Source organism: Pleurodeles waltl, chromosome 6 (genome assembly GCF_031143425.1).
Source record: "Pleurodeles waltl isolate 20211129_DDA chromosome 6, aPleWal1.hap1.20221129, whole genome shotgun sequence".
NCBI lineage: Eukaryota > Metazoa > Chordata > Amphibia > Caudata > Salamandridae > Pleurodeles > Pleurodeles waltl.
The window spans coordinates 1,264,410,129-1,264,427,682 of record NC_090445.1 but is presented as its reverse complement, the minus strand read 5'-3'; positions in this window follow the sequence as shown (position 1 = coordinate 1,264,427,682).

Genomic DNA, 17,554 nt, shown 5'->3' with positions numbered 1-17,554 from the left:
AGGCCGAAATCCACAGCTAGGCACTTTGTAAAAAAATAGCTCTGATTTCTTTGGAAAATGTGATGTGTCCACGTTGTGTTTTGGGTCAATTCCTGTCGGGGCACTAGGCCTACCCACACAAGTGAGACACCATTTTTATCTGGAGATTTCGGGGAATGCTGGGTAGTAGATAATTTGTGGCTTCTCTCAGATTCCAGAAATTTCTGTCACCAAAATGTGAGGAAAAAGAGGTTTTTTTTGCCAAATTTTGAGGTATGCAAAGGATTCTGGGTAACAGAACCTGGTGAGAACTCCACAAGTCACCCCATTTCAATTCCCCAAGGTGACCAGTTTTTAAAGATGCACAGGTTTGGTAGATTCCCCTAGGTGGCGGCTGAGCTAGATGCCAAAATCCACAGCTAGGCACTTTGTAAAAAACAGATCTGATTTCTTTGGGAAAATATGATGTGTTAACGTTGTGTTTTGGGGGTATTTCCAGTCGCGGGCACTAGGGCTACCCACAGAAGTGAGGTACCATTTTTCTGGGGAGACTTGGCGGAACGCTGAGTAGTAGGACATTTGTGGCTCCTCTCAGATTCTAGAACTTTGTGTCATCGAAATGTGAGGAAAATGGTTTTTTTTTGCCACATTTTGACGTTTGCAAAGGATTCTGGGCAACAGAACCTGGTGAGAGCCACACAAGTCACCCCATCTTGGATTCCCCTAGGTGTCTAGGTTTCAAAAATACATCAGTTTGGTAGGTTTCCCTAGATGGCGGCTGAACTAGAGGACAAAAGCTACAGCTAGTAACCACTGTGTAAAAAAGAGCTCTGATTTCTTTGGAAAATGTGATGTGTCCACGTTGTGTTTTGGGGGCATTTCCTGTCGCGGGCACTAGTGATACCCACACAAGTGAGGAACAATTTTTATCAGGAGACTTGGGGGACCACTGGGTAGGAGGAAATTTGTGGCTCCTCTCAGATTCCAGAACTTTCTTTCACCGAAATGTGAGGAAAAACTGTTTTTTTTTTATGCCAGATTTTCAGGTTTCCAAAGGATTCTGAGTAACAGAACCTGGTGAGAGCCCCACAGGACACCACATCTTGGATTCCTCTAGGTGTCTAGTTTTAAGAAATGCACAGGTTTGGTAGGTTTCCCTAGGTTGCAGCTGAACTACAGGCCGAAATCCACAGCTACGCACTTTGTAAAAAAATAGCTCTGATTTCCTTGGAAAATGTGATGTGTCCACGTTGTGTTTTGGGTCATTTCCTGTCTGGGCACTAGGCCTACCCACACAAGTGAGACACCATTTTTATCTGGAGATTTCGGGGAATGCTGGGTAGTAGGTAATTTGTGGCTTCTCTCAGATTCCAGAAATTTCTGTCACCAAAATGTGAGGAAAAAGAGTTTTTTTTTGGCCAAATTTTGAGGTTTGCAAAGGATTCTGGGTAACAGAACCTTGTGAGAACCCCACAAGTCACCCCATTTTGATTCCCCAAGGTGTCCAGTTTTTAAAGATGCACAGGTTTGGTAGATTCCCCTAGGTGGCGGCTGAGCTAGATGCCAAAATCCACAGCTAGGCACTTTGTAAAAAACAGATCTGATTTCTTTGGGAAAATGTGATGTGTTAACGTTGTGTTTTGGGGGTATTTCCAGTCGCGGGCACTAGGGCTACCCACAGAAGTGAGGTACCATTTTTCTGGGGAGACTTGGCGGAACGCTGAGTAGTAGGACATTCGTGGCTCCTCTCAGATTCTAGAACTTTGTGTCATCGAAATGTGAGGAAAATGGTTTTTTTTTCCACATTTTTAGGTTTGCAAAGGATTCTGGGCAACAGAACCTGGTGAGAGCCCCACAAGTCACCCCATCTTGGATTCCCCTAGGTGTCTAGGTTTAAAAAATGCATAGGTTTGGTAGGTATCCCTAGATGGCGGCTGAATTAGAGGCCAAAGCTACAGCTACTAAGCACTGTGTAAAAAACAGCTCTGATTTCTTTGGAAAAATGTGATGTGTCCACGTTGTGTTTTGGGGGCATTTCCTGTCGCGGGCACTAGTGATACCCACACAAGTGAGGAACAATTTTTATCGGGAGACTTGGGGGAACACTGGGTAGGATGAAATTTGTGGCTCCTCTCAGATTCCAGAACTTTCTGTCACCGAAATGTGAGGAAAAACTGTTTTTTTTTAATGCCAGATTTTCAGGTTTCCAAAGGATACTGAGTAACAGAACCTGGTGAGAGCCCCACAGGACACCACATCTTGGATTCCTCTAGGTGTCTAGTTTTAAGAAATGCACAGGTTTGGTAGGTTTCCCTAGGTTGCAGCTGAACTACAGGCCGAAATCCACAGCTAGGCACTTTGTAAAAAAATAGCTCTAATTTCTTGGAAAATGTGATGTGTCACGTTGTGTTTTGGGTCATTTCCTGTCGCAGGCACTAGGCCTACCCACACAAGTGAGGCACCATTTTTATCTGGAGATTTCGTGGAATGCTGGGTAGTAGGTAATTTGTGGCTTCTCTCAGATTCCAGAAATTTCTGTCACCAAAATGTGAGGAAAAAGAGCGTTTTTTTGCCAAATTTTGAGGTTTGCAAAGGATTCTGGGTAACAGAACCTTGTGAGAACCCCACAAGTCACCCCATTTCGATTCCCCAAGGTGTCCAGTTTTTAAAGATGCACAGGTTTGGTAGATTCCCCTAGGTGGCGGCTGAGCTAGATGCCAAAATCCACAGCTAGGCACTTTGTTAAAAAGCAGATCTGATTTCTTTGGGAAAATGTGATGTGTTAACTTTGTGTTTTGGGGGTATTTCCAGTCGCGGGCACTAGGGCTACCCACAGAAGTGAGGTACCATTTTTCTGGGGAGACTTGGCGGAATGCTGAGTAGTAGGACATTTGTGGCTCCTCTCAGATTCTAGAACTTTGTGTCATCGAAATGTGAGGAAAATGTTTTTTTTTCCCCACATTTTGAGGTTTGCAAAGGATTCTGGGCAACAGAACCTGGTGAGAGCCCCACAAGTCACCCCATCTTGGATTCCCCTAGGTGTCTAGGTTTCAAAAATACATCAGTTTGGTAGGTTTCCCTAGATGGCGGCGGAACTAGAGGACAAAAGCTACAGCTACTAACCACTGTGTAAAAAAGAGCTCTGATTTCTTTGGAAAATGTGATGTGTCCACGTTGTGTTTTGGGTCATTTCCTGTCGGGGCACTAGGCCTACCCACACAAGTGAGGCACCATTTGTATCTGGAGATTTCGTGGAATGCTGGGTAGTAGGTAATTTGTGGCTTCTCTCAGATTCCAGAAATTTCTGTCACCAAAATGTGAGGAAAAAGAGGGTTTTTTTGCCAAATTTTGAGGTTTGCAAAGGATTCTGGGTAACAGAACCTTGTGAGAACCCCACAAGTCACCCCATTTCGATTCCCCAAGGTGTCCAGTTTTTAAAGATGCACAGGTTTGGTAGATTCCCCTAGGTGGCGGCTGAGCTAGATGCCAAAATCCACAGCTAGGCACTTTGTAAAAAACAGATCTGATATCTTTGGGAAAATGTGATATGTTAACGTTGTGTTTTGGGGGTATTTCCAGTCGCGGGCACTAGGGCTACCCACAGAAGTGAGGTACCATTTTTCTGGGGAGACTTGGCGGAACGCTGAGTAGTAGGACATTTGTGGCTCCTCTCAGATTCTAGAACTTTTTGTCATCGAAATGTGAGGAAAATGGGGTTTTTTTGCCACATTTTGAGGTTTGCAAAGGATTCTGGGCAACAGAACCTGGTGAGAGCCCCACAAGTCACCCCATCTTGGATTCCCCTAGGTGTCTAGGTTTCAAAAATGCATCGGTTTGGTAGGTTTCCCTAGATGGCGGCTGAACTAGAGGCCAAAAGCTACAGCTACTAAGCACTGTGTAAAAAACAGCTCTGATTTCTTTGGAAAAATGTGATGTGTCCACGTTGTGTTTTGGGGGCATTTCCTGTCGCGGGCACTAGTGATACCCACACAAGTGAGGAACAATTTTTATTGGGAGACTTGGGGGAACACTCGGTAGGAAGAAATTTGTGGCTCCTCTCAGATTCCAGAACTTTCTGTCACCGAAATGTGAGGAAAAACTGTTTTTTTTTTTTGCCAGATTTTCAGGTTTCCAAAGGATTCTGAGTAACAGAACCTGGTGAGAGCCCCACAGGACACCACATCTTGGATTCCTCTAGGTGTCTAGTTTTAAGAAATGCACAGGTTTGGTAGGTTTCCCTAGGTTGCAGCTGAACTACAGGCCGAAATCCACAGCTAGGCACTTTGTAAAAAAATAGCTCTAATTTCTTGGAAAATGTGATGTGTCACGTTGTGTTTTGGGTCATTTCCTGTCGCAGGCACTAGGCCTACCCACACAAGTGAGGCACCATTTTTATCTGGAGATTTTGTGGAATGCTGGGTAGTAGGTAATTTATGGCTTCTCTCAGATTCCAGAAATTTCTGTCACCAAAATGGGAGGAAAAAGAGGATTTTTTTGCCAAATTTGGAGGTTTGCAAAGGATTCTGGGTAACAGAACCTTGTGAGAACCCCACAAGTCACCCCATTTCGATTCCCCAAGGTGTCCAGTTTTTAAAGATGCACAGGTTTGGTAGATTCCCCTAGGTGGCGGCTGAGCTAGATGGCAAAATCCACAGCTAGGCACTTTGTAAAAAACAGATCTGATTTCTTTGGGAAAATGTGATGTGTTAACGTTGTGTTTTGGGGGTATTTCCAGTCGCGGGCACTAGGGCTACCCACAGAAGTGAGGTACCATTTTTCTGGGGAGACTTGGCGGAACGCTGAGTAGTAGGACATTTGTGGCTCCTCTCAGATTCTAGAACTTTGTGTCATCGAAATGTGAGGAAAATTGGGTTTTTTTGCCACATTTTGAGGTTTGCAAAGGATTCTGGGCAACAGAACCTGGTGAGAGCCCCACAAGTCACCCCATCTTGGATTCCCCTAGGTGTCTAGGTTTCAAAAATGCATAGGTTTGGTAGGTTTCCCTAGATGGCGGCTGAACTAGAGGCCAAAAGCTACAGCTACTAAGCACTGTGTAAAAAACAGCTCTGATTTCTTTGGAAAAATGTGATGTGTCCACGTTGTGTTTTGGGGGCATTTCCTGTCGCGGGCACTAGTGATACCCACACAAGTGAGGAACAATTTTTATCGGGAGACTTGGGGGAACACTGGGTAGGAGGAAATTTGTGGCTCCTCTCAGATTCCAGAACTTTCTGTCACCGAAATGTGAGGAAAAACTGTTTTTTTTATGCCAGATTTTCAGGTTTCCAAAGGATTCTGAGTAACAGAACCTGGTGAGAGCCCCACAGGACACCACATCTTGGTTTCCTCTAGGTGTCTAGTTTTAAGAAATGCACAGGTTTGGTAGGTTTCCCTAGGTTGCAGCTGAACTACAGGCCGAAATCCACAGCTAGGCACTTTGTAAAAAAATAGCTCTGATTTCTTTGGAAAATGTGATGTGTCCACGTTGTGTTTTGGGTCATTTCCTGTCGGGGCACTAGGCCTACCCACACAAGTGAGACACCATTTTTATCTGAAGATTTCGGGGAATGCTGGGTAGTAGGTAATTTGTGGCTTCTCTCAGATTCCAGAAATTTCTGTCACCAAAATGTGAGGAAAAAGAGGTTTTTTTTGCCAAATTTTGAGGTTTGCAAAGGATTCTGGGTAACAGAACCTGGTGAGAACTCCACAAGTCACCCCATTTCAATTCCCCAAGGTGTCCAGTTTTTAAAGATGCACAGGTTTGGTAGATTCCCCTAGCTGGCGCCTGAGCTAGATGCCAAAATCCACAGCTAGGCACTTTGTAAAAAACAGATCTGATTTCTTTGGGAAAATGTGATGTGTTAACGTTGTGTTTTGGGGGTATTTCCAGTCGCGGGCACTAGGGCTACCCACAGAAGTGAGGTAACATTTTTCTGGGGAGACTTGGCGGAACGCTGAGTAGTAGGACATTTGTGGCTCCTCTCAGATTCTAGAACTTTGTGTCATCGAAATGTGAGGAAAATGGGGGTTTTTTGCCACATTTTGAGGTTTGCAAAGGATTCTGGGCAACAGAACCTGGTGAGAGCCCCACAAGTCACCCCATCTTGGATTCCCCTAGGTGTCTAGGTTTAAAAAATGCATAGGTTTGGTAGGTTTCCCTAGATGGTGGCTGAACTAGAGGCCAAAAGCTACAGCTACTAAGCACTGTGTAAAAAACAGCTCTGATTTCTTTGGAAAAATGTGATGTGTCCACGTTGTGTTTTGGGGGCATTTCCTGTCGCGGGCACTAGTGATACCCACACAAGTGAGGAACAATTTTTATCGGGAGACTTGGGGGAACACTGGGTAGGATGAAATTTGTGGCTCCTCTCAGATTCCAGAACTTTCTGTCACCGAAATGTGAGGAAAAACTGTTTTTTTTTTATGCCAGATTTTCAGGTTTCCAAAGGATTCTGAGTAACAGAACCTGGTGAGAGCCCCACAGGACACCACATCTTGGATTCCTCTAGGTGTCTAGTTTTAAGAAATGCACAGGTTTGGTAGGTTTCCCTAGGTTGCAGCTGAACTACAGGCCGAAATCCACAGCTAGGCACTTTGTAAAAAAATAGCTCTGATTTCTTTGGAAAATGTGATGTGTCCACGTTGTGTTGTGGGTCATTTCCTGTCGGGGCACTAGGCCTACCCACACAAGTGAGACACCATTTTTATCTGGAGATTTCGGGGAATGCTGGGTAGTAGATAATTTGTGGCTTCTCTCAGATTCCAGAAATTTCTGTCACCAAAATGTGAGGAAAAAGAGGTTTTTTTTGCCAAATTTTGAGGTATGCAAAGGATTCTGGGTAACAGAACCTGGTGAGAACTCCACAAGTCACCCCATTTCAATTCCCCAAGGTGTCCAGTTTTTAAAGATGCACAGGTTTGGTAGATTCCCCTAGGTGGCGGCTGAGCTAGATGCCAAAATCCACAGCTAGGCACTTTGTAAAAAACAGATCTGATTTCTTTGGGAAAATATGATGTGTTAACGTTGTGTTTTGGGGGTATTTCCAGTCGCGGGCACTAGGGCTACCCACAGAAGTGAGGTACCATTTTTCTGGGGAGACTTGGCGGAACGCTGAGTAGTAGGACATTTGTGGCTCCTCTCAGATTCTAGAACTTTGTGTCATCGAAATGTGAGGAAAATGTTTTTTTTTTGCCACATTTTGAGGTTTGCAAAGGATTCTGGGCAACAGAACCTGGTGAGAGCCACACAAGTCACCCCATCTTGGATTCCCCTAGGTGTCTAGGTTTCAAAAATACATCAGTTTGGTAGGTTTCCCTAGATGGCGGCTGAACTAGAGGACAAAAGCTACAGCTAGTAACCACTGTGTAAAAAAGAGCTCTGATTTCTTTGGAAAATGTGATGTGTCCACGTTGTGTTTTGGGTCATTTCCTGTCGGGGCACTAGGCCTACCCACACAAGTGAGGCACCATTTTTATCTGGAGATTTCGGGGAATGCTGGGTAGTAGGTAATTTGTGGCTTCTCTCAGATTCCAGAAATTTCTGTCACCAAAATGTGAGGAAAAAGAGGTTTTTTTGGCCAAATTTTGAGGTTTACAAAGGATTCTGGGTAACACAACCTTGTGAGAACCCCACAAGTCACCCCATTTCGATTCCCCAAGGTGTCCAGTTTTTAAAGATGCACAGGTTTGGTAGATTCCCCTAGGTGGCGGCTGAGCTAGATGCCAAAATCCACAGCTAGGCACTTTGTAAAAAAGCAGATCTGATTTCTTTGGGAAAATGTGATGTGTTAACGTTGTGTTTTGGGGGTATTTCCAGTCGTGGGCACTAGGGCTACCCACAGAAGTGAGGTACCATTTTTCTGGGGAGACTTGGCGGAACGCTGAGTAGTAGGACATTTGTGGCTCCTCTCAGATTCTAGAACTTTGTGTCATCGAAATGTGAGGAAAATGGTTTTTTTTTGCCACATTTTGAGGTTTGCAAAGGATTCTGGGCAACAGAACCTGGTGAGAGCCCCACAAGTCACCCCATCTTGGATTCCCCTAGGTGTCTAGGTTTCAAAAATGCATAGGTTTGGTAGGTTTCCCTAGATGGCGGCTGAACTAGAGGCCAAAAGCTACAGCTACTAAGCACTGTGTAAAAAACAGCTCTGATTTCTTTGGAAAAATGTGATGTGTCCACGTTGTGTTTTGGGGGCATTTCCTGTCGCGGGCACTAGTGATACCCACACAAGTGAGGAACAATTTTTATCGGGAGACTTGGGGGAACACTGGGTAGGAGGAAATTTGTGGCTCCTCTCAGATTCCAGAACTTTCTGTCACCGAAATGTGAGGAAAAACTGTTTTTTTTTATGCCAGATTTTCAGGTTTCCAAAGGATTCTGAGTAACAGAACCTGGTGAGAGCCCCACAGGACACCACATCTTGGATTCCTCTAGGTGTCTAGTTTTAAGAAATGCACAGGTTTGGTAGGTTTCCCTAGTTTGCAGCTGAACTACAGGCCGAAATCCACAGCTAGGCACTTTGTAAAAAAATAGCTCTGATTTCTTTGGAAAATGTGATGTGTCCACGTTGTGTTTTGGGTCATTTGCTGTCGGAGCACTAGGCCTACCCACACAAGTGAGGGACCATTTTTATCTGGAGATTTCGGGGAATGCTGGGTAGTAGGTAATTTGTGGCTTCTCTCAGATTCCAGAAATTTCTGTCACCAAAATGTGAGGAAACAGAGGGTTTTTTTGCCAAATTTTGAGGTTTGCAAAGGATTCTGGGTAACAGAACCTTGTGAGAACCCCACAAGTCACCCCATTTCGATTCCCCAAGGTGTCCAGTTTTTAAAGATGCACAGGTTTGGTAGATTTCCCTAGGTGGCGGCTGAGCTAGATGCCAAAATCCACAGCTAGGCACTTTGTAAAAAACAGATCTGATTTCTTTGGGAAAATGTGATGTGTTAACGTTGTGTTTTGGGGGTATTTCAAGTCGCGGGCACTAAGGCTACCCACAGAAGTGAGGTACCATTTTTCTGGGGAGACTTGGTGGAACGCTGAGTAGTAGGACATTTGTGGCTCCTCTCAGATTCTAGAACTTTGTGTCATCGAAATGTGAGGAAAATGGTTTTTTTTTGCCACATTTTGAGGTTTGCAAAGGATTCTGGGCAACAGAACCTGGTGAGAGCCCCACAAGTCACCCCATCTTGGATTCCCCTAGGTGTCTAGGTTTAAAAAATGCATAGGTTTGTTAGGTTTCCCTAGATGGCGGCTGAACTAGAGGCCAAAAGCTACAGCTACTAAGCACTGTGTAAAAAACAGCTCTGATTTCTTTGGAAAAATGTGATGTGTCCACGTTGTGTTTTGGGGGCATTTCCTGTCGCGGGCACTAGTGATACCCACACAAGTGAGGAACAATTTTTATCGGGAGACTTGGGGGAACACTGGGTAGGAGGAAATTTGTGGCTCCTCTCAGATTCCAGAACTTTCTGTCATCGAAATGTGAGGAAAAACTGTTTTTTTCTTATGCCAGATTTTCAGGTTTGCAAAGGATTCTGAGTAACAGAACCTGGTGAGAGCCCCACAGGACACCACATCTTGGATTCCTCTAGGTGTCTAGTTATAAGAAATGCACAGGTTTGGTAGGTTTCCCTAGGTTGCAGCTGAACTACAGGCCGAAATCCACAGCTAGGCACTTTGTAAAAAAATAGCTCTGATTTCTTTGGAAAATGTGATGTGTCCACGTTGTGTTTTGGGTCATTTCCTGTCGGGGCACTAGGCCTACCCACACAAGTGAGACACCATTTTTATCTGGAGATTTCGGGGAATGCTGGGTAGTAGGTAATTTGTGGCTTCTCTCAGATTCCAGAAATTTCTGTCACCAAAATGTGAGGAAAAAGAGGTTTTTTTTGCCAAATTTTGAGGTTTGCAAAGGATTCTGGGTAACACAACCTTGTGAGAACCCCACAAGTCACCCCATTTCGATTCCCCAAGGTGTCCAGTTTTTAAAGATGCACAGGTTTGGTAGATTCCCCTAGGTGGCGGCTGAGCTAGATGCCAAAATCCACAGCTAGGCACTTTGTAAAAAACAGATCTGATTTCTTTGGGAAAATGTGATGTGTTAACGTTGTGTTTTGGGGGAATTTCCAGTCGCGGGCACTAGGGCTACCCACAGAAGTGAGGTACCATTTTTCTGGGGAGACTTGGCGGAACGCTGAGTAGTAGGACATTTGTGGCTCCTCTTAGATTCTAGAACTTTGTGTCATCGAAATGTGAGGAAAATGGGTTTTTTTTTCCCACATTTTGAGGTTTGCAAAGGATTCTGGGCAACAGAACCTGGTGAGAGCCCCACAAGTCACCCCATCTTGGATTCCCCTAGGTGTCTAGGTTTCAAAAATGCATAGGTTTGGTAGGTTTCCCTAGATGGCGGCTGAACTAGAGGCCAAAAGCTACAGCTACTAAGCACGGTGTAAAAAACAGCTCTGATTTCTTTGGAAAAATGTGATGTGTCCACGTTGTGTTTTGGGGGCATTTCCTGTCGCGGGCACTAGTGATACCCACACAAGTGAGGAACAATTTTTATCGGGAGACTTGGGGGAACACTGGGTAGGAGGATATTTGTGGCTCCTCTCAGATTCCAGAACTTTCTGTAACCGAAATGTGAGGAAAAACTGTTTTTTTTTAATGCCAGATTTTCAGGTTTGCAAAGGATTCTGAGTAACAGAACCTGGTGAGAGCCCCACAGGACACCACATCTTGGATTCCTCTAGGTGTCTAGTTTTAAGAAATGCACAGGTTTGGTAGGAGTCCCTAGGTTGCAGCTGAACTACAGGCCGAAATCCACAGCTAGGCACTTTGTAAAAAAATAGCTCTGATTTCTTTGGAAAATGTGATGTGTCCACGTTGTGTTTTGGGTCATTTCCTGTCGGGGCACTAGGCCTACCCACACAAGTGAGGCACCATTTTTATCTGGAGATTTCAGGGAATGCTGGGTAGTAGGTAATTTGTGGCTTCTCTCAGTTTCCAGAAATTTCTTTCACCAAAATGTGAGGAAAAAGAGGTTTTTTTTGCCAAATTTTGAGGTTTGCAAAGGATTCTGGGTAACAGAACCTGGTGAGAACTCCACAAGTCACCCCATTTCAATTCCCCAATGTGTCCAGTTTTTAAAGATGCACAGGTTTGGTAGATTCCCCTAGGTGGCGGCTGAGCTAGATGCCAAAATCCACAGCTAGGCACTTTGTAAAAAACAGATCTGATTTCTTTGGGAAAATCTGATGTGTTAATGTTGTGTTTTGGGGGTATTTCCAGTCGCGGGCACTAGGGCTAATCACAGAAGTGAAGTACCATTTTTCTGGGGAGACTTGGCGGAACGCTGAGTAGTAGGAAATTTGTGGCTCCTCTCAGATTCTAGAACTTTGTGTCATGGAAATGTGAGGAAAATGTTTTTTTTTTGCCAAATTTAGAGGTTTGCAAAGGATTCTGGGTAACAGAATCTGGTGAGAGCCCCACAAGTCACCCCATGCTGGATTCCCCTAGGTGTCTAGGTTTAAAAAATGCATAGGTTTGGTAGGTTTCCCTAGGTGGCGGCTGAGCTAGAGGCCAAAAGCTACAGCTAAGTACTGTGTAAAAAACAGCTCTGATTTCTTTGGAAAAATGTGATGTGTCCACGTTGTGTTTTGGGGGCATTTCCTGTCGCGGGCACTAGTGATACCCACACAAGTGAGGAACCATTTTTATCGGGAGACTTGGGGGAACACTGGGTAGGAGGAAATTTGTGGCTCCTCTCAGATTCCAGAACTTTCTGTCACCGAAATGTGAGGAAAAACTGTTTTGTTTTTTTTGCCAGATTTTCAGGTTTGCAAAGGATTCTGAGTAACAGAACCTGGTGAGAGCCCCACAAGACACCACATCTTGGATTCCTCTAGGTGTCTAGTTTTAAGAAATGCACAGGTTTGGTAGGTTTCCCTAGGTTGCAGCTGAACTACAGGCCGAAATCCACAGCTAGGCACTTTGTAAAAAAATAGCTCTAATTTCTTGGAAAATGTGATGTGTCACGTTGTGTTTTGGGTCATTTCCTGTCGCAGGCACTAGGCCTACCCACACAAGTGAGGCACCATTTTTATCTGGAGATTTCGTGGAATGCAGGGTAGTAGGTAATTTGTGGCTTCTCTCAGATTCCAGAAATTTCTGTCACCAAAATGTGAGGAAAAAGAGGTTTTTTTTGCCAAATTTTGAGGTTTGCAAAGGATTCTGGGTAACAGAACCTTGTGAGAACCCCACAAGTCACCCCATTTCGATTCCCCAAGGTGTCCAGTTTTTAAAGATGCACAGGTTTGGTAGATTCCCCTAGGTGGCGGCTGAGCTAGATGCCAAAATCCACAGCTAGGCACTTTGTAAAAAACAGATCTGATTTCTTTGGGAAAATGTGATGTGTTAACGTTGTGTTTTGGGGGTATTTCCAGTCGCGGGCACTAGGGCTACCCACAGAAGTGAGGTACCATTTTTCTGGGGAGACTTTGTGGAACGCTGAGTAGTAGGACATTTGTGGCTCCTCTCAGATTCTAGAACTTTGTGTCATCGAAATGTGAGGAAAATGTTTTTTTTTTGCCACATTTTGAGGTTTGCAAAGGATTCTGGGCAACAGAACCTGGTGAGAGCCCCACAAGTCACCCCATCTTGGATTCCCCTAGGTGTCTAGGTTTCAAAAATGCATAGGTTTGGTAGGTTTCCCTAGATGGCGGCTGAACTAGAGGCCAAAAGCTACAGCTACTAAGCACTGTGTAAAAAACAGCTCTGATTTCGTTGGAAAAATGTGATGTGTCCACGTTGTGTTTTGGGGGCATTTCCTGTCGCGGGCACTAGTGATACCCACACAAGTGAGGAACAATTTTTATCGGGAGGCTTGGGGGAACACTGGGTAGGAGGAAATGTGTGGCTCCTCTCAGATTCCAGAACTTTCTGTCACCGAAATGTGAGGAAAAACTGTTTTTTTTTATGCCAGATTTTCAGGTTTCCAAAGGATTCTGAGTAACAGAACCTGGTGAGAGCCCCACAGGACACCACATCTTGGATTCCTCTAGGTGTCTAGGTTTCAAAAATACATCAGTTTGGTAGGTTTCCCTAGATGGCGGCTGAACTAGAGGACAAAAGCTACAGCTACTAACCACTGTGTAAAAAAGAGCTCTGATTTCTTTGGAAAATGTGATGTGTCCACGTTGTGTTTTGGGTCATTTCCTGTCGGGGCACTAGGCCTACCCACACAAGTGAGGCACCATTTTTATCTGGAGATTTCGGGCAATGCTGGTTAGTAGGTAATTTGTGGCTTCTCTCAGATTCCAGAAATTTCTGTCACCAAAATGTGAGGAAAAAGAGGTTTTTTTTGCCAAATTTTGAGGTTTGCAAAGGATTCTGGGTAACACAACCTTGTGAGAACCCCACAAGTTACCCCATTTCGATTCCCCAAGGTGTCCAGTTTTTAAAGATGCACAGGTTTGGTAGATTCCCCTAGGTGGCGGCTGAGCTAGATGCCAAAATCCACAGCTAGGCACTTTGTAAAAAAGCAGATCTGATTTCTTCGGGAAAATGTGATGTGTTAACGTTGTGTTTTGGGGGTATTTCCAGTCGCGGGCACTAGGGCTACCCACAGAAGTGAGTTACCATTTTTCTGGGGAGACTTGGCGGAACGCTGAGTAGTAGGACATTTGTGGCTCCTCTCAGATTCTAGAACTTTGTGTCATCGAAATGTGAGGAAAATGGTTTTTTTTTGCCACATTTTGAGGTTTGCAAAGGATTCTGGGCAACAGAACCTGGTGAGAGCCCCACAAGTCACCCCATCTTGGATTCCCCTAGGTGTCTAGGTTTCAAAAATGCATAGGTTTGGTAGGTTTCCCTAGATGGCGGCTGAACTAGAGGCCAAAAGCTACAGCTACTAAGCACTGTGTAAAAAACAGCTCTGATTTCTTTGGAAAAATGTGATGTGTCCACGTTGTGTTTTGGGGGCATTTCCTGTCACGGGCACTAGTGATACCCACACAAGTGAGGAACAATTTTTATCGGGAGACTTGGGGGAACACAGGGTAGGAGGAAATTTGTGGCTCCTCTCAGATTCCAGAACTTTCTGTCACCGAAATGTGAGGAAAAACTGTTTTTTTTTATGCCAGATTTTCAGGTTTCCAAAGGATTCTGAGTAACAGAACCTGGTGAGAGCCCCACAGGACACCACATCTTGGATTCCTCTAGGTGTCTAGTTTTAAGAAATGCACAGGTTTGGTAGGTTTCCCTAGGTTGCAGCTGAACTACAGGCCGAAATCCACAGCTAGGCACTTTGTAAAAAAATAGCTCTGATTTCTTTGGAAAATGTGATGTGTCCACGTTGTGTTTTGGGTCATTTCCTGTCGGGGCACTAGGCCTACCCACACAAGTGAGACACCATTTTTATCTGGAGATTTCGGGGAATGCTGGGTAGTAGGTAATTTGTGGCTTCTCTCAGATTCCAGAAATTTCTGTCACCAAAATATGAGGAAAAAGAGGTTTTTTTTGCCAAATTTTGAGGTTTGCAAAGGATTCTGGGTAACAGAACCTGGTGAGAACTCCACAAGTCACCCCATTTCAATTTCCCAAGGTGTCCAGTTTTTAAAGATGCACAGGTTTGGTAGATTCCCCTAGGTGGCGGCTGAGCTAGATGCCAAAATCCACAGCTAGGCACTTTGTAAAAAACAGATCTGATTTCTTTGGGAAAATGTGATGTGTTAACGTTGTGTTTTGGGGGTATTTCCAGTCGCGGGCACTAGGGCTACCCACAGAAGTGAGGTACCATTTTTCTGGGGAGACTTGGCGGAACGCTGAGTAGTAGGACATTTGTGGCTCCTTTCAGATTCTAGAACTTTGTGTCATCGAAATGTGAGGAAAATGGGGTTTTTTTGCCACATTTTGAGGTTTGCAAAGGATTCTGGGCAACAGAACCTGGTGTGAGCCCCACAAGTCACCCCATCTTGGATTCCCCTAGGTGTCTAGGTTTCAAAAATGCATAGGTTTGGTAGGTTTCCCTAGATGGCGGCTGAACTAGAAGCCAAAAGCTGCAGCTACTAAGCACTGTGTAAAAAAACAGCTCTTATTTCTTTGGAAAAATGTGATGTGTCCACGTTGTGTTTTGGGGGCATTTCCTGTCGCGAGCACTAGTGATACCCACACAAGTGAGGAACAATTTTTATCGGGAGACTTGGGGGAACACTGGGTAGGAGGAAATTTGTGGCTCCTCTCAGATTCCAGAACTTTCTGTCACCGAAATGTGAGGAAAAACTGTTTTTTTTTTATGCCAGATTTTCAGGTTTGCAAAGGATTCTGAGTAACAGAACCTGGTGAGAGCCCCACAGGACACCACATATTGGATTCCTCTAGGTGTCTAGTTTTAAGAAATGCACAGGTTTGGTAGGAGTCCCTAGGTTGCAGCTCAACTACAGGCCGAAATCCACAGCTAGGCACTTTGTAAAAAAATAGCTCTGATTTCTTTGGAAAATGTGATGTGTCCACGTTGTGTTTTGGGTCATTTCCTGTATGGGCACTAGGCCTACCCACACAAGTGAGGCACCATTTTTATCTGGAGATTTCGGGGAATGCTGGGTAGTAGGTAATTTGTGGCTTCTCTCAGATTCCAGAAATTTCTGTCACCAAAATGTGAGGAAAAAGATGTTTTTTTTGCCAAATTTTGAGGTTTGCAAAGGATTCTGGGTAACAGAACCTTGTGAGAACCCCACAAGTCACCCCATTTCGATTCCCCAAGGTGTCCAGTTTTTAAAGATGCACAGGTTTGGTAGATTCCCCTAGGTGGCGGCTGAGCTAGATGCCAAAATCCACAGCTAGGCACTTTGTAAAAAACAGATCTGATTTCTTTGGGAAAATGTGATGTGTAAACGTTGTGTTTTGGGGGTATTACCAGTCGCGGGCACTAGGGCTACCCACAGAAGTGAGGTACCATTTTTCTGGGGAGACTTGGCGGAACGCTGAGTAGTAGGACATTTGTGGCTCCTCTCAGATTCTAGAACTTTGTGTCATCGAAATGTGAGGAAAATGGGTTTTTTTTGCCACATTTTGAGGTTTGCAAAGGATTCTGGGCAACAGAACCTGGTGAGAGCCCCACAAGTCACCCCATCTTGGATTCCCCTAGGTGTCTAGGTTTCAAAAATGCATAGGTTTGGTAGGTTTCCCTAGATGGCGGCTGAACTAGAGGCCAAAAGCTACAGCTACTAAGCACTGTGTAAAAAACAGCTCTGATTTCTTTGGAAAAATGTGATGTGTCCACGTTGTGTTTTGGGGGCATTTCCTGTCACGGGCACTAGTGATACCCACACAAGTGAGGAACAATTTTTATCGGGAGACTTGGGGGAACACTGGGTAGGAGTAAATTTGTGGCTCCTCTCAGATTCCAGAACTTTCTGTCACCGAAATGTGAGGAAAAACTGTTTTTTTTATGCCAGATTTTCAGGTTTGCAAAGGATTCTGAGTAACAGAACCTGGTGAGAGCCCCACAGGACACCACATCTTGGATTCCTCTAGGTGTCTAGTTTTAAGAAATGGACAGGTTTGGTAGGTTTCCCTAGGTTGCAGCTGAACTACAGGCCGAAATCCACAGCTAGGCACTTTGTAAAAAAATAGCTCTGATTTCTTTGGAAAATGTGATGTGTCCACGTTGTGTTTTGGGTAATTTCCTGTCGGGGCACTAGGCCTACCCACACAAGTGAGACACCATTTTTATCTGGAGATTTCGGGGAATGCTGGGTAGTAGGTAATTTGTGGCTTCTCTCAGATTCCAGAAATTTCTGTCACCAAAATGTGAGGAAAAAGAGGTTTTTTTTGCCAAATTTTGAGGTTTGCAAAGGATTCTGGGTAACAGAACCTGGTGAGAACTCCACAAGTCACCCCATTTCAATTTCCCAAGGTGTCCAGTTTTTAAAGATGCACAGGTTTGGTAGATTCCCCTAGGTGGCGGCTGAGCTAGATGCCAAAATCCACAGCTAGGCACTTTGTAAAAAACAGATCTGATTTCTTTGGGAAAATGTGATGTGTTAACGTTGTGTTTTGGGGGTATTTCCAGTCGCGGGTACTAGGGCTACCCACAGAAGTGAGGTACCATTTTTCTGGGGAGACTTGGCGGAACGCTGAGTAGTAGGACATTTGTGGCTCCTCTCAGATTCTAGAACTTTGTGTCATCGAAATGTGAGGAAAATGGGGTTTTTTTTGCCACATTTTGAGGTTTGCAAAGGATTCTGGGCAACAGAACCTGGTGTGAGCCCCACAAGTCACCCCATCTTGGATTCCCCTAGGTGTCTAGGTTTCAAAAATGCATAGGTTTGGTAGGTTTCCCTAGATGGCGGCTGAACTAGAGGCCAAAAGCTGCAGCTACTAAGCACTGTGTAAAAAACAGCTCTTATTTCTTTGGAAAAATGTGATGTGTCCACGTTGTGTTTTGGGGGTATTTCCAGTCGCGGGCACTAGGGCTACCCACAGAAGTGAGTTACCATTTTTCTGGGGAGACTTGGCGGAACGCTGAGTAGTAGGACATTTGTGGCTCCTCTCAGATTCTAGAACTTTGTGTCATCG